Source organism: Podarcis erhardii (assembly GCF_964252035.2).
Source record: "Podarcis erhardii genome assembly, chromosome: 4".
Classification (NCBI taxonomy): Eukaryota; Metazoa; Chordata; class Lepidosauria; order Squamata; family Lacertidae; genus Podarcis; species Podarcis erhardii.
In genome coordinates, this window is record NC_138508.1 from 48602256 (window position 1) to 48625108 (window position 22853).

Below are 22853 nucleotides of genomic sequence, written 5' to 3' on the forward strand. Positions count from 1 at the left end.
GTCTTCCACTGCCTCCCGCAGTTTGGTCAGACTCATGTTTGTAGCTTCGAGAACACTGTCCAACCATCTCATCCTCTGTCGTCCCCTTCTTCTGGTGCCCTCAATCTTTCCCAACATCAGGGTCTTTTCCAGGGAGTCTTCTCTTCTCATGAGGTGGCCAAACTTTTGGAGCCTCAGCTTCAGGATCTGTCCTTCCAGTGAGCACTCAGGGCTGATTTTCTTAAGAATGGATACGTTTGATCTTCTTGCAGTCCATGGGACTCTCAAGAGTCTCCTCCAGCACCATAATTCAAAAGCATCAATTCTTCAGCGATCAGCCTTCTTTATGGTCCAGCTCTCACTTCCATACATCACTACTGGGAAAACCATGGCTTGTGATAAAGGTATATCTTATTATGGTTACAGCTCACAAACCCAGGTTTGGACAATACACTAAGCCAAACCTTGGTTTATCTGCTATCCTAAAAATCCCAGCGAGGGGGAAAGCAGGCGAGAGCTTGATTCAGGGTGTGGACAGGAACCACCATGAGTTAGTCCTGGTTCTCTAACCATTATTGAAATCAGAGGCCTTGAATCCTCCTGCCGCTACCAGACAAAGATCAGGTTCTGATTTTTCCCTTCCATGTCCCTTACTAAAAGATCTGATGGGAAGTTGAAACAGACTGCTGGTAAATCATTCACTGGTTGGAAACCGGGGTTCCTGTCCCTCAACTGTTACCTGGAGGCAGCCATTCCATCAGAAGAAGGCTCATTCCATATGCTTTATCAAAAGATCACCTGTATCAGGCACCTCCTACCCCTGATCTATGCCAGTTGGTCATTATCAGAACAACTGTGCAAAAATTGGTACCTGAATTTGACTGATTAGACAGCAACCTTGCAGGAAGGGACTGTCTTATTTTTATTGACTGCATGTAAACCACTATGGGAACCTTTCTGGTTGTAGAGCAGGGTAAAAAATGCTCTTAATTAATTTAAAAAGTTCATTTTTGGTAGCCAACATATTCAGACAGTTATGATGTGCCATACAAGTTTGCCTAGGAACTATGACATAAAAAAGGAAAAAAACTTCTTATTTACTGCATCAAAAGGCATTCATTTAGTGGATAAAGAGTTAAAAATTGTATCTTGGGTTCTTGTTGTTTTAGCATGAAAATAGATTCAGTGCTCTAAAAGAATGTTAAAGAATATAAATACATTTCCTTAATAAATAAAAAAGTCACAGCACTGAGGTGAAAAAAATTTATTATGTGCACTACCAAACATTTCTGTCTAAATAAAAGCATTACCAAACCATTTTAGGCAGTAAAATTTAACTGTAGCTGACCTTCTGTATTAAGTAAACAAACCTTTCTAGCCAGTGTGCTTCCCTCTGAACTCTGCAAGATAATAAGCAATACCTTAATTACATTCATTTACATGACTTTGAAATTGTTCCAGACTGAAGTCAATGCCTACAAGGTCATAGCTTATGGAGAAGTAAGGGAGACACAGAAAGATAATTAGGGGCAATTTATACAATACAGCTGTGGAAGTGTCTTCTTCAAAATTATTATGAACAAATAAAAAAAGGGTTTACATTTTTCATCTTAGATAGAAAATAAACATGTTAATAGCAAAATGATATAATAGATTTTCTTGAAATAAGAAGTGCTAGAAATTAGAATTTTTAATACCCAACGACCAATGCAGCAGTCTGAATATTTTATGCGAATATGATAATAGTGCAGGCTAGAAGGCATGCTTTAAAAACAAGGTTACTGGACGTCAGATCTACTGAACACACAGTGCACAATCAAGTTCATTAGTATATTAGTTTAGTATACTGAGTAAGAAAAACTAGGAGTGTGCTAAATCCCAAAGCTAAGCAGGCCACTTCAGACAAATTCAGGACCTGTTTGAGTCAAGGTGGGATCCCTCCAAATTGCTTAAGAGATTTGGAGATTCAGTTTTTTTAAAAAATACTGCAGACAGTAGGTCTTCAAAATTTCTAGGATTTCCCCCCAAACTTGCCATATAAGATAAACTCCAAAATGGGGAAAGAAGGGAAAGAGTTATTTTGTGGACACCACGTCTAATTGTGGGAATAACTGTACCAGAGCATTCTGTCACAGTGCTTTGAGACAAGGATGTTGAAGTAAGGGATCACCTTGTTCTTTATCTGATCAATGCACATTCCTGCGAAAAACCACAATATTCATGTGACTCAGCTCTTTAGTTCTGTTGATACATATGAATTCCTCAGCAGAACATTAACATGCTATTACTGAGTACTGTAACGTACGGTACTTAAGGGATATCTGCTACAAAATATCATAACCTACTGCATCTGCTAACGGGCAACTCGTTAGTCTATCGTGTAAGCGTCTCTTAAAGTATTTATCTTCAAGCATTAGCTATAAAACCAAATAAATTTCCCTCCAGATTGTCAAAGAAGGCTGAAGCAGGTTCACACTGATATGCCCAATTGAAATTTCATGGCCAAATCGTGGCTTGCATGTTGGAAAGATATTGCAGGTTTGTATGCTTCTTCCTTCATTCTCAGCTACCTCTTCCACTTTCCAGTTCACAGCATCTCTAATATTTGCTGCTGCACTAACACCATTGGAAACACTAAGTATGGAATAAAGTTTACTCAACACCATGCAACTCCACTAGGTTACAATTATCCCAGAAATGCTTTCTTCCTTGCACCTACTCATGTGATGCATGAAACGCTTCTGCTATCCTCCTTCACTTCTATTCTGCCTGCTATCACTTATCTTCCCCGTCCCCCTTTTCAAGGAAGTATTGCTTGCTGCTTCTGCACACAAATATGGATTTGATGTATAAAGCAGAGTTGCTGTGCTATCAGATGTAAGCATATTTCAAGTGCAGCGGAAGCAGCAAATATTGAAATTAAGGCTGTCATATTCATCAATTAATTGGGTGAATTAATTGATTAAAATTATTGAACTCTGTTAATTGGGCATTGCCCTTATGTCATTCTTCTGGAGTTTCTGGTTTTCTGTCCAACCACCATTAACATCTTTTTTAAAATAAATAAATAAATGCCAAACTCTTATAATCTGTTACATGAAATGAATTCAGCTTCAGTTCTAAATTAGATAAATAAAATACAAAGTAGTTTATAGCAGCAAAATCAACATTCCCAAAATTCCTATTCCTCATTCCATCAAATTCCATAAGTATTTTCAAGCAATTTGCCTGGAATATACACCACTTGTAGTTCCAGTAATCTCTGAGTTCTGTAAAGCATCCTATTGCCTCCATGCCTTTTGTACCATTTTACAATCATTATTTTCCCATGAAACTGTGTAAAGTTGTAGGCATAAAAACACTACTGCCAGCCTTTCTTTTTTTTAATATGTGGCACAGTCCTCAGAACTTTTGAAATATGGGTTTCAGGTGGCCTTTACTGCACCAAAATACCTAATTCTGCATAAGCCACCTCACTATTTACTAGTTCTTTCACATCTAATATGGTCACACAGGTCCTTTCATTAATGACTCTTTTAACTATACTCGGATCCTGTTTTACTGATTGGTATCCAGTAAAATTCAACACCACAGACCAATTACTGCATCAACAATGTCATCATTGTTCCCATGTAGAAGTATACAGTATGCTTTCAATTAGGCTTTCAATTAGGCATTTCAGCTTTTCCCTTTCGGTTCAATATGGTTTTAATTCTTCTTTGGTTAATAATTCCATTATATATGTTTATCATTATATTTTATTAATTTCCATTTATAAAACATATAATTGAAAATAAAAACAGCAATCAAAAGTAATCCATTCCAATATTTTCAATTAATCAAAAATGTGATTCATCTTATTGGCTTCTCTTTAGTACACCATAGTTTTCCAGAATGTTCAAATAAGGCACAGTATGGTTACTGCTACCTGCAAATCAGTTAAAAATTTATAAATCTGAACAATACCAAGGCATCTAGAAAGGTAGCCAAGTCACGACTGTTTCATCACTTTGGTTGCACTTTTAAAAGTTGTGTGTGGGAGTTAATTCCACCAGTGTTACAATGGTTTAAAAAGGTATGTGTGATAAAACTCTCACTACTTTCCCCACTGTTCTCTGACAGGACTCCTGCAGTTTGAAAAGCTGATTTACCTCCCTCTTCCTAATCTAGGCTTCTAATTAGCCACTCATCTGGCTCCCCTTTAGCAAATAAAAATTACCTCAAGGCGGCCAGACATCCTGCTGTCACAGTGATACAGCTGTGCATGCAACCACAAGAATGCTAAACTAGGATTGTACACCAAAGCAACTGCATACTTTGTGGTATCCTCTATTGCACCTTAAATACATATACATATTTTAAGGGACAAGAAAAGAAAAAGTGACAGGTGTACTGGCTCTATAGCAGAACCCTGTCTGAAGAGAGAAAAATCACAATCAGTGAACACTATGGTACCTGAGAGCTGGAATTCTCTTTTCAGGAACTAAAAAGATCCAAAAAAATCTCTCTCTAAACTGGATAAATGTGCAAAAAAAATATTTTTTAAATATTGGTTCAATGTAAATAAACATGATGCATGCTGGGATAAAACAATACTAACTTCATATGTACACAGGTGGGGTCTGAACTGTTAGAAACTAAAGAGGAAATAAATTGAGGCCATGAAGGATAGCTCAATGAAAATGTCATCAGTGTGCAGCAGCTGTGAAAACAGCAAATTCTGTGATAGGGATCTTTAAGGAAGGGGTGAAACTAAAATTTCTAGTGTCATGGTGCCCTTATAAAAATAGATGGTTCATCTACACTTGGAATACTGTGTCCTGTTCTGGTCTTTCAATCTCAAAAAGATATGTTTGAGCTAGAAAAGACACACACAAAATGAAATATGAATAATCCGAGGACTGGGACACTTTCATTACAAGGAAACACTACAATGCCCAGGGCTCTTCAGTTTAGGGGCAAAAACAACTAATACCAAAATTCAGGGTCATGCAGTAAAATTGATTGGCAGTAGATTTAGGGTACACACACAAAGAAGTGCCTTTTCAAATAATACATACTCCATTTATAGAATTCACTGCCATAAGGTGTCACAAGATGGTCACTGGCTGAGATGGCTTGCAGATTCATTGAGGAGAGGTCTATTAATGGCTATGAGTCATGATGGAAGCTCCAGATTCAGAGGTGGTATGCCACTGAGTATCATTTGCCACGAAACAAGAAAGACAGAGGGCTATTGCCTTTATGTCCTGCTTATGGTTCCTAGAAGTGTATCTCCTAGGTCACTCTGAATGAAGAGCAAAATGATGGACCAGATTAAGTTTTGGTCTGATTCAGCATGACTATTCTCATGTGGGAGTTTCACTCAACACTGGAGGAAGTCACTTTATAACTCTCTCCCCTGAGTGGACAGCTAGAGGAACTGTGCTCCAGCTACCTGTTGCGTTCACACTGAGGACTTGAAAAACACTGGGCTTCACATGTCCTCTTCCTTCTCAGCAACCTTGCCACTGCTGCACTTTTTTCCCCAAAACTTGTCCTGGAGTAAGGCTTGCCCTAAGTTGCTAATTGGTCAAAGGATGAACAGCACCAATTAATAGCTCTCATGCACGCAGCTTCTTGTAGCTACATGCCACTGCTGCACACTCAAACTCCCCTCTTCAATTCTACCCTTCTCCTGCTTCTTTTTGTTGACATAGGCTGGTGGTCCGTAATGCCAGTTTGAGGTCTTAGCTGCTACTCCTAGCATTGAGAGCAAATTGATCTATCCCAGAAGCCTCTTTTGTATTCTATCCTTGGTGCTTCAAGATGGTGTCAGATTAGCAAGGCAAATTCATTGGAAGGAATCAAAACTTTTAAAAACTTAGACAACTCATATCAACCAGCTGATCAAATAAAAGTTACAGGCCTAGCTGAAATGCATAAATATTTTTACAACATACTTTTTCCATTTTAAAGAACTAGTGTGACACTGACATCAGGAATCAATATTTACAGGACCAGCTTAAAATGAGTATCTGTTTATAATACAAGGTTTGTTGCTATCTTTGAAGCTCTGGAACAACACAAAAATGCAGCCAGAGAATATTGCATAATTTGACCTTTGGTTGATTTTAATTAGGATGAACACCCTTAACTGTGCAGAATCCTTGAACATTATAAAAAAATTACTTTTATTACCCCAGTAATGTATTAATAGTCTTGCAATAGAAGAGATGTTATTTTCTCAAGTCTACAAGTCATATACGTGATAAGGTATGCAGTGACTTTTTGCACTGCTTATTTTATTTTAAGCTCATAAGAATCCATCTGACACAGTAGTTAAGCAGCTGGTACACCGAGATCACAGAGTATCTTGCTTTTTGGTAGCTTTTCGTTGCACCCTCATTTCTATCAGTATCTACCTTCTGTCACTTCATAATTCTTGAGGCAAGTAGACTGTTTAGTACAGGGGTAGGCAACCTAAGGTCCGCGGGCCAGATGCGGCCCAATCGCCTTCTCAATCCGGCCCTAAAAAGGTCCAGGTATCAGTGTGTTTTTACATGAGTAGAATGTGTGCTTTTATTTAAAATGCATCTCTGGGTTATTTGTCGGGCTTAGGAATTCGTTCATTTCCCCCCAAAAAAATAAAGTCCTGCCCACCACATGGTCTGAGGGACGGTGGACCGGCCCATGGCTGAAAAAGGGTGCTGACCCCTGGTTTAGTATGATGTGACTGAAGATGGTAACATAATAAATAGGACTGAATTAAAGATAAATTCAGACAGCATACAACCTTTTACAAATATCCACCCACCTTTATAAATAATAAAGATGGCACCATGAGTCATTCACTAAGCTAAAATTACCAGAAATACTATGTGTAATGAGTTGGAAGATTTAACTCTCTACATAGTCTATATATGGACCTGAAAAATGTGGCCCTAGATCAACCAACCCATTGGAAAATATATAAAACAGGAAAGGACTAGAAAACAGCAGTGTTAATGTATAGGGGAAAGCAGAAGAGATGAAACTTTGAGTGTGCACACAAAATGTACATGTACACACACGTACACACACACACACTTCTTTCCATGTACATTTTCATGCTAGTGCACATCCCCTCATGTCCACTCACATGTATGCACACACAAAGGGACAGAAACCTGACAGCGTGTATAGAACAGATTCTTTGTTTGGTCTGTATACCCAGGTGAGTTCTTTTTTATCCATTCTCTGGATCCCTATCTCTCTGCAGCCTTTTGCACATAATGCTAAGTCAATTTCAGTGTGAATGAGCTAGCATGCTGGTGCACTATTAGAAAATACTTTGCTCCACTGCTCCTGCTGCACTACCAGAAGACACTACCAGGTGTGTGGCTTGGCATTATGTTTGAACCCTGGCTCCTAGTTTGCCAATCACAAACAAACCATGAGCCAAGAGCAAGCCTCATGGTCTGTCTGGAATGAAAAACCATGAGCCTAGGCTTATATGTAATGCTAAGCCAAAGCATGGTTTAGGTCCTGGTAGCAGCAAGAGCAAGGCAGCCATGATTTTTTCAACTGTATATCTGCATGCTAGCTTATTCACACTAAGCCATAGCTTTGCTTAGCATTAATGCCAGACCACTGTCTTCCAATCCCTCTGACCATCTCTGAATCCACATTCCACTTTCCTATCTATTCCAGCCTTATCACCACTTTCCCTATTTCTCAGCCTCCCCATTCCCTTTGATATTTCTCCACACATGCCTCTGTTGACAGTTAACCTCTTCCCTCACCACCTAAGAGGAAGGAAGTGCTTTCAAGATGCTACTGGGCCTGGGCAATATATCAATATATCACCCAGGACCATTATGAGGGGCAGACTGCGATGATGGCTTCACTCAGTGGTATATCGCAAGGTGGAACCGCCGCCTCCTGAGTCCCTCTGTGACCAGCGCCCAGCGCACTGAGGGAAAAACAAGGTGGAGCCGGGCATTGGAGGCAGAGGGACTCAGAAGCGAGGGCAATTTCACCAGCAATATTCCGCTGAGTGAAATCACCATGACAGTCAGCCCCTCATACCACGGCAGAGGGAGAAACAAGCTACATCAGCAAGGCACCGATACAGCTTGTTCCTCCCTCGCTTCTTTAAACTGCTTGGCCGAAAAGCCTCAGCCAAGCAGTTTTACAGAGCCCCCGACCTGCCACCGGCTAGTGATATACCACCATACCACAATGTTTAGCTGGCGGTATAGTATGATATCATAAAGCACTTATCACCCAGCCCTACATGATACTAGGCATGTAGGCAATTTGCTAAAGCGCCTGTTGCAGCAGCAGAATGAAGCATCTTGAAGGCACTTTCTCCCATTTCAGTTCAATGGGAACGCTTTAAGAACTGAAAAGGGGACGCAGCGATGGGCAAGTAGGTGGGCAAGCAACATATGCACTCTAGTCTTACAAGCTGGAACATTCTCATCCTGGCAGCTCAAAGCGAGCGTTTGCATACTAACGTAGGACATTTTTCTTTGGAGGCATCGGAGTAGTGGGTGGGTTGTTTATGTTTTTGGAAAGCTTAGAGTGCTACCTTCACAACAGAACATTTTTAATAGATCAGAAAAATCAATATTCATGTGCATACATGCAGACGCTAAGAAACTTATTTCCGTATTAAGAAAAGCCCTTAAAATGTTTCCTACAAAACAGCACGAGTTCAAAATTAGAAGGCTTCCCACTGAGAGAACAGGACTGTGGACTAGATGGGACACTGGCTCTTAGGCTCTTAGAATTTTAGCCCATATACCTACAGCAGATCTGTTCTCTTTACACCACCTGCTCTGGTGGTTGAGAAGTGTGGTTCTTATTCTACCTGCATATCCGCACTTAGCCTTAGCACAAAACAGTTGACAGTTAAAGAACTACTAAGAAAGTGCAACATTCTTTAACTGACATTTACGGCACTGGCCTTGGACTTCTAATCTTTAGCAGACAGGCACACAAATCAATCCATCAGCTCATAAAGGTGTGCTTTCTTAACCTCTAAAACAGATGGGATTGGCTAGAAATGTCTAGCATGTCAAACTGTTAATCACTATTGCCCTTTCCACAAAATAACTCACTTAAGTTGAGGCATGGTTGCACTGTAACCGACATTAGTCTGTGGGAAACCCATTTAACTGTCACATACTCCTGCCACTCCTGCTCTCCCTTAATTAAGCCTAATGCCTTATAATTTGACCTTTTGTGCCAACCTATTAACCCTATCCAGTACAAGTTCAAATATGTTAAACTAAAAATTTGCTGCAAAATATTAAATGCCAACCAAGCTGCAGAAAACAGAAGTGTTATGTTTGTCTACCCAAGTATGATAGGTCTCCTCCATACACAACCCCCCCCCCCATAAAAATTCTAGAAGAGTGGGAAATGGCACTGATGCAAGAGTTGCATTGTTAAACTAAAGACACAACACAACTTAATAGAATGTATTGTTGTTAAAACTATTTCAATATGCTTCTTTCAACAATATCCCTGCCCTGTGGAACTTAGCTGCCTATCAATTTGGAAGTGAAATGAGGCCACTCAAATTTGGAAGTGAAATGAGGCCACTCAAAAACAAGTTAGTGGTTTCGCCATACTTGTGGGACTTCCTGGGTTCACAGAAGCAGATAAATTTGTAAATTAAAAGAAAAATGCATTTTAATACATACACACACACACACACACACACACACACACACACTGGTCCTATGAACTTTCAGGACCTACACATGTTGAAGCCATAGAAATCCTGAGCTCTTTAGCGCTATATAGCACAGGGAGATGAGGTTTCAAAAGGGTGGGAAAGAAAAAGATTGTCCTCTGTGAATTCTTCCAGTTAGAGGCAGTGATACACTGCAACATTTTGTTGCAGACCCTCACTTACAATTAATATCCTTCTTCCACCAGTTATCAAACCTTATAATATCAGCATACGTTAATGAAAATGATTATAGCAGCACTATTGTGTTATAAAAGTTTTAATTTCCCTGCTATGGTTCACCAATACTAATTACATTGTTCCTTAACAGGACAATATATTTTATTCCATATCAGGGAGATCGTTTGCAAATTTAGGAGGTAGTATAATCGAGAGAGACTCTTGAGAGTCCCATGGACTGCAAGAAGATCAAACATATCCATTCTTAAGGAAATCAGTGCTCACTGGAAGGACAGATCGTGAAGCTGAGGCTCCAATACTTTGACCACCTCATGAGAAGAGAAGACTCCCTGGAAAAGACCCTGATGTTGGGAAAGATGGAGGGCACAAGGAGAAGGGGATGACAGAGGATGAGATGGTTGGACAGTGTTCTCAAAGCTACCAACATGAGTCTGACCAAACTACGGGAGGCAGTGGAAGACAGGAGTGCCTGGCGTGCTCTGGTCCATGGGGTCACGAAATGTCGGACATGACTAAACAACAACAACAAATAAGAGAGAGAGAGATTGCTATAGAGGCTTCAAAATGCTTTCAAATAGAAGACAAATAGTCGTCCTGAGTCATTCTAGCTGACAACTGAAAATTATTAGTTTTATCAAACTCTGACCAACTTCACAAGTTAAAAACGTAACAATTTTTTTTTTTTTTGCACTAACCAGTGATGTTTTAAGAACATTTGAGTCTGAAAACTTCTCAGTGCCATAAATCTACCAGGACCTGATTCAGCCTGTTTATTTGGTTTATATTTAGAAAAAGTATGCAATGTTAATTTTACTTGATGTATAAATAACTCAAAAGTTTATTTGAGATGTCTGAACCACATGACAATATGAAAGCGTTTATTGGAGTTTTAAAAGAAAAAAAAAATATTTTCCAATAGCTAAAAGTGAACTAATTATTTGACTAGGATTGAATATTCAACAAAGCACACGTCAGTGCCGATTAATACACTTATCAGCCTGGTTTTGTTTTTTCTTTCCCTTGCAGTGTATTAAATGGAAGAGTATTACTTTTGGCTTTGATTTTATTTACGACTGCTCGGGTGAAGTCATAACTTGATTTTTACTTGTTTTACTTATTTTTTGTTTTAATTTAAACCTTCCTTTTGTTTACAAATAACTATACTGTCTGTGTGTCTGTGATATTGAAACCAGATAGATACACAGTAGTTTATAATTTTGAAAATGTATCATTTGGCTGTTATTGGACCTATTCATTATGTTACTAATTTTATGTATTTTTAGAATGTTTTCTATGGGAAATGTTCTGTCCCACATGGTACCAACATAAAGTAATTTAAACACTAAACAATAAATGGTACTAAATACAATCTTATGCAATGCATATTAACCATTCCAGTTATTGCTATGCAAACTTGACACAAAACAAGAGTTTGAGTAGTCATTTGACTAAAATATTTTTCTTGGAACTACTTTAAGTATGAAGGCCTTCTTTTTACAGTCCTCCTTTCATGCTATCCCAAATGCAACCTAAATATTCCTCAAGAATTCTGAACTTATTATATATAAGAGTCAGACTACAAAAGTATGCATAAATGTTCCTTTTTTTAACGCATGACTTAATCCAGGGAAAGATAAGACTTTTAAGTTCCAATGGAAAAAGATGAAGCATGCACTTAATTTTCCCACCAAAATGAATGGGACTTTAAACTGTGTTTTATATAAAATGTATATAAACATAGGTAAAATTCACATTCTTACTAGCCCAGAGCTTTCCAAACTTTTCATGTTGGTGACACAAATTTTAGACATGCATCATTTCGTGGCACAGTAATACAGTTTTACTAGCAAACCAGAGATTAAACTACATCCCTTTCCAGCATTTGTGCAACACACCTACTGACTGCAGCCGATACACTAACGTGTCATGACACACAGTTTGAAAAGCTCTGTACTAGCCTAATAAGAGACTACTAAATGTGGTCATGCTATAGCTACATCTAGGCACTTTGATTTTAGTGGAAGAATTGTGGGTGTTGAAATCATTTTCACTGCAATGTGGTGTAGTGGTTAGAGTGTCAGACTAGGACCTGGGAGACCAGGGTTCAACACCACCACTCCCCCCCCCCAGTCATGAAGCTCAGTGGTGACCTTGGGCCAGACGTTGATTTTTTTCTCTCTAACCTACTTCACAGAGTTTTTGTGGGGATTAAATTATAGAGGGAAGAACCACGTATGCCATCTTGATCTCCTTGGATAAAAAGGTGGAATATAAATGCAACAAAAAAGAAAAACTAAAATACTCAGGCAGTGTTTAAAACTCCCATTGTTCTAGGCGCATTTTGTGACAGGGAATTTCATTAATGCGAGCAATCTGAGCCCTGGGCGCAGTACAGTAGTGCCCCGCAAGACGAATGCCTCGCAAGACAAAAAACCCGCTAGACGAAAGGGTTTTCCATTTTTCGAGGCGCTTCGCAAGACGAATTTCCCTATGGGCTTGCTTCGCAAGACGAAAACGTCTTGCGAGTCTTGCGAGTTTCCCCCCCTTTTTCTAAGCCGCTAAGCCGCTAATAGCCGCTAAGCCGCTAATAGCACTAATCCGCTAATAGGGATGCTTCGCAAGACGAACAAACTGCTAGACGAAGAGACTCGTGGAACGGATTATTTTCGTCTTGCCAGGCACCACTGTACTGTGCCTAAGATTTCAGATTAAAACTGCAGAGTAGGAGGAAAATAGGACCTTTTTCTGCCTCCCCACTTCCAGCTACTCTCTGAAGACTGGAGAAGAGACCCTCTTAAGTATATCAGGGGGGCGAGCAGAGGAAGGACTAGACCATTCGAAAAATGAACATAATATTTTAGCAGCAGTTCATTCATTTTCACCTTTGTATTCTCGTTATAAAACAGCAAGCCTAGAAATTCCGTTGTCCTGCCCATAACCTAGGTTTAAGGTGCCATTTAGCTTCTAGCTTTCATATCCCAGTTTCTAACACTGCACTTAAGTGCTTAACTTTAAAAGTGGCAGTACGCTGGTGGCAGGGAGTTTAAGTAAGGCACCTTTCCCACACTGTTCTGAAAGGTTCCCTCTCCTCTCCCAGTGGCAATAGATGACCCCATCAGTGTGAGCAAAGTCTGAATCCAACCCAATAACCACACACAGTTTTATAAACTTTATACACATTATTCAGTATTCACAAGCCAATGCTCAATTGGGAAGTCATCAAGTTTTCAGATCTAACTGAACTATTCAAGGCACTATATAAAAATCTGTATAAATTTTCAAATTACAGAAAGTTCAGAAAACGTCTGAAGAAAAGAAAACTTCCCCATCTGTTGGATGTTTTATAAGCCACCACATATATATTAAGCTATTTTCATCTAATGTTTTATTTGTCATTTACCTATAATGTGATATCGATTGGCTGAATCTGTATTTCTGTAAGTTCGGCCTATGTAACAAAGTAAACAAAGATGTAACACAGACAACCACAAAAAAATAATAATCAGATTTGCACTCATCACAAGCACACAACAGCACTTTAGAAAAGATGTGTGCATGCATTCAAATATGTACATGTGGGGAGTAGGACCCCAGTACAGGGATGAAATGAACAACTCTTCGTGCTTCCATATATAGGTAGGAAGGGTAAGTGGGGGAAACAAATGGTTCATCCATATTCCTAGGGATCCAATTGCTCCTTTTGCTTGAAAAACGTGGGATTATGTTAGCTGCTGTAGAATGCTGCCCTTCCCCATATCTCAATAGTGCAATGTACTTGATCCCACCAACTCACCACAAAGCTTTCCTTGTGAGAGTCAGCACTGAAATTTCTCCTCAAAGGTGAGTCCCACATGTAGTTCCTAGCTACAGAATTACAACCCCACAGAGGAACTCCAGTGCTTGATTATGTTCATGCTAGCCAGTGTGCCACATGGCCAGAGCACCACCGTCCAAATAGATGCTCCAAAATTATGAACTTATTTCCAATTTGAGATTTCATATTCTGAACCAGACTATCTTCCAGATGAAGAAGAGCAATTTTGTTTCAATTGCAATGTTGGTACAGGTGGCTTTAATCTATAACACTGTGGGAAATTTTTATAGTTCACACTTTAGTTCCGCTATAAAAGGATTTTTATTCAATACTTGCCCTCAGGATAATGTTCTGTAACTAATTTTCTTTTCTTTATAAATTCATCTTGGTATTGGTAAAAAGAATCTGGATTTTTAATAAATGTTGGGCAAATTTACTGCAGTTTTAAGAAAAGACGGACACTGACTTAAGTACACCATAATGCAACTACAGGATCCGTCTTTCCACTTTTGAAATTCTGACCTTGAAGGGGGGGATAAGCACATGCATTCTGCAGAACTGATTTAAGGCAAACATGTATTTAATCAAAATAAAGAGGAAATACACAGATTTTTTAAAATGCTACGCGCATATTAGGTTGATCTACCTCTTCCAATTAGGCAATGTTACCATGTAGTTCTTTGGAGGAAAGTGCGGAGTATAGCTCAAATAAAATAAATAGGAAAATAAAATACAATATCGACGTGCCTTTTTATACACACTGCTGCTGTCGTAAACAGCTTGCTTTAAATTCTTCAAAAGAAAAAAATCATTTGGTAGTTGTAATCTGCAACTGTTAGTTAATATTTTACATATTAACAGGTGACCAGGAAAGTTGTATTTTGAGCATGCATGCAATTAAGTGTGCACACGCGTTGATTTTATTAAAAACATGAACAAAAGTGCAAATTACATACATATACTTTAAAAATAACTAGGAGAAGAAACAAGTTGGAAGAAAGAACACAAGAAGATTCTTGATAAGACAAAGGGTCTATCTAATCTGTTACTAACAGACAGATGCCTCAGGCAGGTACACAAATTTGGCATGAAAGCCTTCCTGGGTGATATTCAGAAATATAGTCTCAGAATGTGGATGTTCCATTTAGATATCATGACTATCAGCCATAGATAAACGTAATCTCTATTAATGAGCATAATCCTTTTTTGAAGCAAAAAAGCACAAAACTCCACCAGTCTCGGTCTCTAAAACAAAAATTATGTAACAAGTAAATAGTGTGTAAATAGTTTTAAATGGTCCTTAAAAGATGGTTTATTGACTAGATATATGTTGTACTAAAAGGACATTCCTGTTTTCATAGCTCAATCTGCCTCCATTTACTATATAAAAATAGAAAATAATAATAATAATAATAATAATAATAATAATAATAATACCAAGCATTCATTTACAAAGTGCTTTACACAAGTTCTTTCAATAATCCTAATAACAATCCTATAGAGCAGGAAATGGGGAGATGGTGGCTTGCCTAAAAGCTAACAGCACAATCCTATGCATGTCTACTCAGAAAGAAGTCCCACTGAGTGTATGTGAAGGCAGTATTAAGAAGCCAATTGTTTGCCCTAAAACAGGGGTCAGCAGGGGGGCGGTCCACTGTCCCTCAGACCTTGTGGGGGGCCAGACTATATTTTGTGGGGAAAATATGAATTCCTATGCCCAACAAATAACCCAGAGATGAATTTTAAATAAAAGGACTCATGTAAAAGCTACTCATGTAAAAACATGCTGATTCCCGAAGAAGCAAGACTGAGAAGTGTCTTCTTTTGCCTTCTACCATTCTCTGTTCTCATGACAGGAGACATTGGAAATGATTTTCAAATAGCACGGTTTATAAACTTTCTTGGTTCTGGGAATCCTTATTGTATACTACAGAGGAAACCCTGAACATCTGCCACAGACCTTTTGCTTGTTGAAAAAGATTCTGACAAATGTCCCAGGGCATTGGTTTTGCTTTTGGTGCCTCATTATTATTCCACGCGAACTAAAAGCACCTTCTACAACATTGAAAAGTACCATTGGCTGCATGTCACAAGAAAACAATAACTGGCATGTTTTAGGAAGATCTGTCTGGTATTATACAGGTCTCACGAGCCTCAGCAAGGAAAGCCTAATAAGCTTCCAAAGAAATTCATCATTCATCAAAACAATTTATAACTGCTGCTCTACAACTAAAAAGGTATACAGAACCAAAGTCATAGGAAACCTCTATAAGGCCTTGACATTTTCACTAGCATACAGTAGTGGAAGCCTAAGGCATGACCACCAGGCAGGAAACAAAAGGAGCTTATGTAACATCAAGTAGTCTTTCATTTTTATTTTCATAACAATCTGTATTTGTTGAAAAAAGACATATTTTTGCACTTTTTTTTTTACAAAACACATCCTAGCACTTCCTTTATCGCAGATCTGAATACCATTTTCGGTGGCTAAGAAGTGGTATAAAAATCAGTAAATAAGATAACCAATCAAAGAGCCAACACAGAAGTAAAATGCATATTTGCATTTAAGATTCATTAAAAATATGTACATTACATCACATGAGGGGAAGGGAAGGAGCACAGTAGACAAGGAGGCAGAATTTAACCCTTCCCTTCCTTTTTTTAAAAGCTGGTGTTTGCTGGGGGGGGGGGTCCCTCATTGGGAGGAAATCCTCCATTAATTCCAATGTAAATAGCTTCAGAGGAGAGATTTTCCTTGAAAATCCAGCAGGGGAATAAAGAATTATATTCCCCTTCCATGCTTTTATGATCACCATAATGATTATCTTCTCCAGCTGATGCAATGTCTCATTGAAGCAAACAAACAAACAAACAGCTCAAACAAATGAAAATAAAATGCCACATCTAGTTTAGACCAGTAACCTGTCACAGTTCTCATACTTCACCTTAAAACTGAGTTTGAAAAACAAGATACAAGAAAGGAGTTAGAATTTTTCTCCAGCATTTTTTCCCCAGAATAAATGCAATACATACAAAATACCCAGGTTCAAAACACATGTAGTATTTCCAGACCCAGGACCAATCATCACATTAAAGTGTGAATGTTTTCTAACCTCTATGTAACAGGCACCATAGATTAATAAACTTTTGCATCTTTTAATTTATAACTCTCTCAAAGATCCCATGGGCCTTCAAGGGGATTTTCAGAGCTCAAAACACAAAGAAGACCTCAGAACATAGAAAACTTGCACATGCCCAGTAAAAATTAATACATGAATTAAACTGTAGCATCCTAATGGATAAATTATGGATATGCCAAGCGCTCTTGCTGCATTTTTTTAAAGTTTAGTCTATAAGACTTTGCACTTTCTCCATCATGCTTCATTCTCCTGAAAATTAAAGCCTCTTGAGATTTTATATTATTTAATGAGATTTATTCACTTTATCAATAATAATCATAGTGTGCACAACAGCATTCATTCGAATTTCAACAACTTGAATATGGTTTGTGAAGGAGGGACCTTGTAGTCAAATTTAACTTCTGGTTAAGTAAATGAGCAGATGAAATTTAACAAACTGAATGAGTGAATGTGTAAAATGCTACCATTTCACTGTTTAATGTTTTGCTGATGTTTTCTTTAAATTGTCTTCCGGTGAATAAGGAGGAACAGAATAATGACCAAGATAATGGAGGGCACAAGACTTCTGTCCAAAACAATTGTGAGAAATCTTGAACCTCTTTAGTGGTCAGAAGTGGAGATCAAATGCAACCAGAGAAGACAGATTACAGGATACAGTGCAGACTGCAACTTATCTCCATGCAACAGTAGCATATCATGCAACCATCACACCTTCCATTTCAATCTATTATCAGTTTGCAATGAGGAATTTACTCAAACAACAACAAACTATGATCTTTCTTTTACTGAAGAAAGGGGGCAGCCAAGCAAACTTATTAAACTTATACTTTACATTTGAATTTAGCTGTTTGTACCACGTGAGCAGTCAGCCACTTACAAGCATTTGCAGACATTAAAAATAGTCGTCAGCATTCTCCCTTCAAACATCTTTATATTCAGAGCTCTAACACTTACATCAGAAACTTTTTTTGCCTTGAACCTTAGTGATGTGTCACACATAAGTTTAAATACAGATCCACTCAGATCTGCCACTAGAAGAGTCTTTATTTTACAGGCTAAAGAAGAATATTGACCTCCAGGAAGTAACCTTTTATTTCTGAAATTCAGCATGTTGAATTGGTACTCTTTTCCTAATGAATTATATGATTTATCCGTACAATTCTGCATGCAGCCATGACTTAGTAATCTGTTTCGATGCCAACTGAATAAAGCATCTCAGCAATTAGTTATCACAGAACCAGTTAGTTATGACTTAAGACACACAAAATAGATTTTCAGAAACTTCATCTTGCCAAATAGAACATACACTAGAGTACACCTGAAAATATGACGGGGTTTTAAAAGAAGAAGCCCATGTATCAAGGATTCACAATCATGTCAAACAGAGATACATTTAATTTTTTAAAAAAATAAAGTCTCTTAATACCACTTCTAGAGACCTTACCGTCACAGAACAAAATTTCTGCTCAAATAGGCAAACTATTTGCAATGACAGCCCAACTTGTTTCCAAGTCCATTTTCCAATTTCTCAAATCACAACGAAGAAGAAAACACTTTAAAATATTTATACTTCCTCGGGTGAGAAAAGTAATCAGAAGGATATAGAGTGCGACCGAATGTGGTGGTGCTTGCCATACAGACGAAAAGGAAAGGACAATATGCGGGGGGGGGGGGGAGGGATGGAGGAGCGTAGCATGGTGGAACTAAATAATGAGAAAGCACCTTTTCTGGAGGATGGGGATGGAGTGGGAGTTTGTATGTGACACAGAAGAGCGGGTGGAGGGGGGAACCTACCCAGCCGGTGTGCGTGTGCATGTGTGCGTGCGTGGCGATGGAAGGGAAGTGAATAAATAACCAAGTGAATAAATAACAGGAGGTGAGCGCAGACGGAAAGGAGGCATGGCCTTGTCTAGTGCGGTTGTGCAGGCAATTAAGAAGAGGTGGAAGCTTAGCAAGGGATGGCAAGAGACTTTGGAGCGAGGGAGGGAGAGGGAAGGAAGGCGGACGCTCGAGCCACACGCCAGGTTTTCCTCTTCCCTTCCACATCCCGCAGAGGAGCTGCTGCTGCTGCTGATGGAACTGCAGCTCCTGCGCACAAGACTTCGTGGCTCCCTGAATAATTCAGGGAGGGAGGAGGGGGGGGGAGAGAGAAAGGTCCGTCTCTCAGAAAGAATGCAAACCAAGAAAAGGGGGTCAGCACTAGGAAACTACCCCCTCCGCTTGCCCTGCCTTCCCACCCACCCTTAATTGCCGGTCAAACTTTATTTGTCGAAAATGCTTAGCGAGGAGGGAGACGGGCTGCCACCGGAAATAATCTCTCGCTCCTGGGAGACCCGAAGTCAAGCCCGGGTATTGTTCCCTCGTCGCCGGAGCCCCATCCCTCCCTCCCTCCCTCCCTCCCTCTCCGGGCGCTCGCTGGTTCTGTCAGGTTGCCAACGCAGCGCCCCCGCTCCCCTCCGTCTCTCCATCGAGCCCCCAGCCGCCGCCGCCGCCGCCACCGCGGCCATTTCCCATTGCTCGCCTCCCCTCTCTCCAGCGGCAGAGGCGGATAAAGCGCCGGCCTCCGTGGCCCTCGCCAACTCACCTCGCCGGCCCCTTGCGCGGCGACCGCCGCTCCCAGCCGCCTTTCTCCCGGGAAGCTGCTCCTGCCGGCTCTCCGTCTGCCTTGGCTCGCCTCTCGCCCTCCTGTCCGTCGGAGGGAGAGCTCCGAGCGCGAGCGAGCGCGCGCGCGCCGCCTCCGCCTCCGCCTCTTCCAAATGCCACCCCTGACAAGCGGGCGCGAACTCCGGCGCTGAGTTCTAGCGCGGAGAGCTCCGGGGAGGGGAAGAAGCAACTCGTGAAGGCGACGCCGCCGCCTCAGACGCCCGCCCAGCACGCAGATACACAAAGCTCCCCGGGGACGCCGTCCTCTCCGGAGCAAGAGCTCGGCGCCCGCGCTGGCAGCAGCGCCTCCGCTCTTCCTCGCTGGTTCGGGGCTCTGCTGCAATGCCTGTGAGGCTGACTTTCAAAGCCTCACCCGCAGCCCGAGATCCTCCCTCCCCTCCCCTCCTCCCTTTCCACCCTGTCAGCCCGTCCCTCCCCTCCCCTCCCCTCCCTCCCTCCTTCTCCCCTCCTCGCCATTCATCGCTTGAGCCAAGTTTCTCCGGTTTAACCTCTTTCTCTCCCGGCAGCCACAGCCAAGCAGATGTGCGAGGCAGGCTCGCCGAGGAGTCTGCCTGGGAGCATCTCTGCAACTGGAGAATGACGAGGCTTGAAAATAAAGTTGATGTTTGACTGTAAGGACAATAGATAGACAGGCCAGCTTTGCTTGCTTGCTTTTCTTACAGGGCACGCATGCGATATATATATATATTTAATACAGTATTGTACACTGTTCTGAGCGGGCGAGGGTGGGGGGAGGCAGATCTTAAATCAAGGATATTCAAATCCTGTTCTGAGCGCTGTAAAGCCCCAAAGGAGGAAAGCTTTGCATAATTGCACCATATAAGCAAAAATAAGCCCTGATGTTTTGCATTGCGATTTTTTTTCCTTTGATGTGTTGGGTTCAGTGTTCATTTGCGGACTCCAACTATGAGTGTGTGGAAGGTAATAGGACTCCAGTCAACAAATTTAAACACATTTTAAATCACGCTGAATTTCATTATTTAATATCTGTTATGTGTATGTCTTGTTTGAAGCCTTTCAAGTCCACCTCTAAGCTTTCAGTTGAGAAACACACGCCCCAGCCAATAATGTGAGGTCAAGAAGGACATGGAGTTGTCTGATATCCTATTTTGAAACATTATTTCAATGTTTTCTGTCAAGGGTGCCCCAATATTACAGAGCCTGGACCAAGGTCTTGGTGTGGAGCGTAAGTCCATCAGGATGGGTGAGGAAACTTAAATGGGAGAGAGTCAGAATATGAAGAAGACTTCATATCACATAAGTTTGGCAGGTGTGGCTGTTGAGGAGTAAGGACCAGAACTGAACTTGGAAGCGCCTCCAACTACAGCTGAACAAACTAGGAAATTATGGTCTCTGTTTGTCCAGACCTGATTAACAAATAGAAATAGATTTGGTTGAATTGCATTATTTTCTAGAACTTTCAAAAGAAAAGACCATACCTAAATATGCTCTCAGCTACTGAAATAAAAATGTGGCCCAGATCCCTTTTTAAATGTGTCAAGTACCGGTAGTTGTTTTCAACTGTTTTTACTATTTTATTCTTTGATGGTTTCTCTATTTTACAATCAGGTGATGTTTAAATTTTATGAAATAAATGAGATCCAGAGGTGCATGTGTATTGGGTCTGAGTGCACCTCATAGTTTCCATCTATTTGAGCACTCTCCAGCTTTCTCAAGAACTTCTGGAAAGTAAACTAACAGATAACTTCTATTATGTACCGGTATGTATACACCTTTATTCAATCACATCCCTATATCAGACAGTGATAGAGTGATGTATAGCTGCACAAGTTTGTTCTTGCTTTTTGTTTACAGAACAATTATTTGGGTTAAGTAATTGTGGCAGTGAGAGAGGGTGATGGGTGAAGGATCCAGCCTTGAAGATCTCTGAGTCCTTATTACTACCAACTCAATATGCCTTGGCAAATGTAACACCAGTACTGTAATACTGATATCCCTTGCTAGTAAATAACAGCCAGTGGGACTCCTCTGGAGTAAATAGTTTCAAACATAATATTCATTGAAACAATGATTTAATAACTCTCCCAAGAATGATGGCACAGTCTGATTAGTAAGGATGGCTAGACATGTTTGAGATCATTTGAGGTAAAGGGCCAATTCAGACACTCATAAAGGTTCCTCTCCCTCTTCTAAAGCCCTGAAACTAGAAGCATTGTGGAGTGAAGATGTGATATTTCACTTAGCACAACTGCTGTATAGTGGGATCAGTCCATGGGAAATAAAGTTCTGTGGAAGAATATGGATTGTCCCTAAATGAATTTAGAATTAGGTTCAAGATAATTTTATGAAAGGGCAAGAAAGACTGTTATGTATGTTCTACAGATTAAAACTGAACCTATTTCAATCAGTGGCTAGAGTGGAACGTTATAAATTCATTTGTGTGTTGTAAGATAGCAAAGGAAGGAGCCAGAGAGAAGCCAGGGGGTGGGGGGAGAAAAAATAATTACATCCATGGCAGAATTAATTTACAGTTTTACTGTTATTGCAGTATTTAAGAGGTCGAGAAGGGCAGGTTGCGATTTAGTTAAGGGAGCTCTGTTTCATTTGTCAAACAGAATGAAGTGTTTTGTATAAAGTATTGTAACATGATGTGGTGACCTTAATGCATTGACACTGAGTTCATATACAATGTAACTTATCGTAGATGTCATCTTCATTAAGTACAATAAGAATAGCATGTGAAGTAAAAAAAAAAAAAGTAAATAGAAATCATTGGAGTTTCAGATAAATGTACTGAGAGGTAAGTAATAAAATGCGAACATTTGTAAATCATATAGAAACTGTGTGCCACTGTATATAAAACTGGTCCTAAACAGACCACGACAGATGCAAGTGGTGGCTCCATGAACCATGTTTCCTCTCTTGCCACAGTTCTTTGCTTTTCCTCTCAACAGACTCTCAGCATTCTGTGACCCCTAAGCATGTTCAGTCCTTATTGCTTTGTTTTGTGGCAGAACAGCAAGTGGAAGAATGATTGGAATGGAATTTTGTGCTGTGTTAGAATGAGTGACAGGCAAAGACTATCTGTTAGAAAATGACAGTGGAGTGTGGCTGTCAAAGAGACAGAGAAGAGGGGAGTGAGGCGAGATGAATGATGAAACCATACATGAAAGAGTTAACACAATTATTAAGAAGTTACGTTAGGCTAGGATATTAACCAGCTGCATTCCACTGCTGTTTATGTGTAGTTTCTCAGACTAGCTTCACGCCATACATATTGGAGTCCTTAGTTCCTAATTCATCTCTAGCTAAGGTGTGAACAACTTTGCATTGGATAAAGCTATCCCACCCATAAATGTCCCCTAGTATGTACACAGATAGAAAAGAATGG

At 40.0% G+C, this 22853-nt stretch overlaps 1 protein-coding gene and 1 long non-coding RNA gene across 3 annotated transcripts in view; one reads left to right on the forward strand and one right to left on the reverse strand.

Annotated features, from left to right (window-relative positions):
- NRIP1 (nuclear receptor interacting protein 1) overlaps nt 1-20365 on the reverse strand; it is an 86878-nt gene extending 66513 nt beyond the window's left edge. For both annotated transcript variants that reach the window (XR_014155726.1, XM_081858451.1), the window contains exon 1: nt 19422-20365. The gene's annotated coding sequence lies outside the window, so the exon portion shown is untranslated. The remainder of the gene's footprint in view (nt 1-19421) is intronic.
- LOC309340058 lies at nt 8027-10722 on the forward strand. Its single transcript, XR_014155782.1, has 2 exons — nt 8027-8968; nt 10014-10722. It is a non-coding gene; the product is annotated as an uncharacterized lncRNA (long non-coding RNA).
- Nucleotides 20366-22853: the final 2488 nt, after the last annotated feature.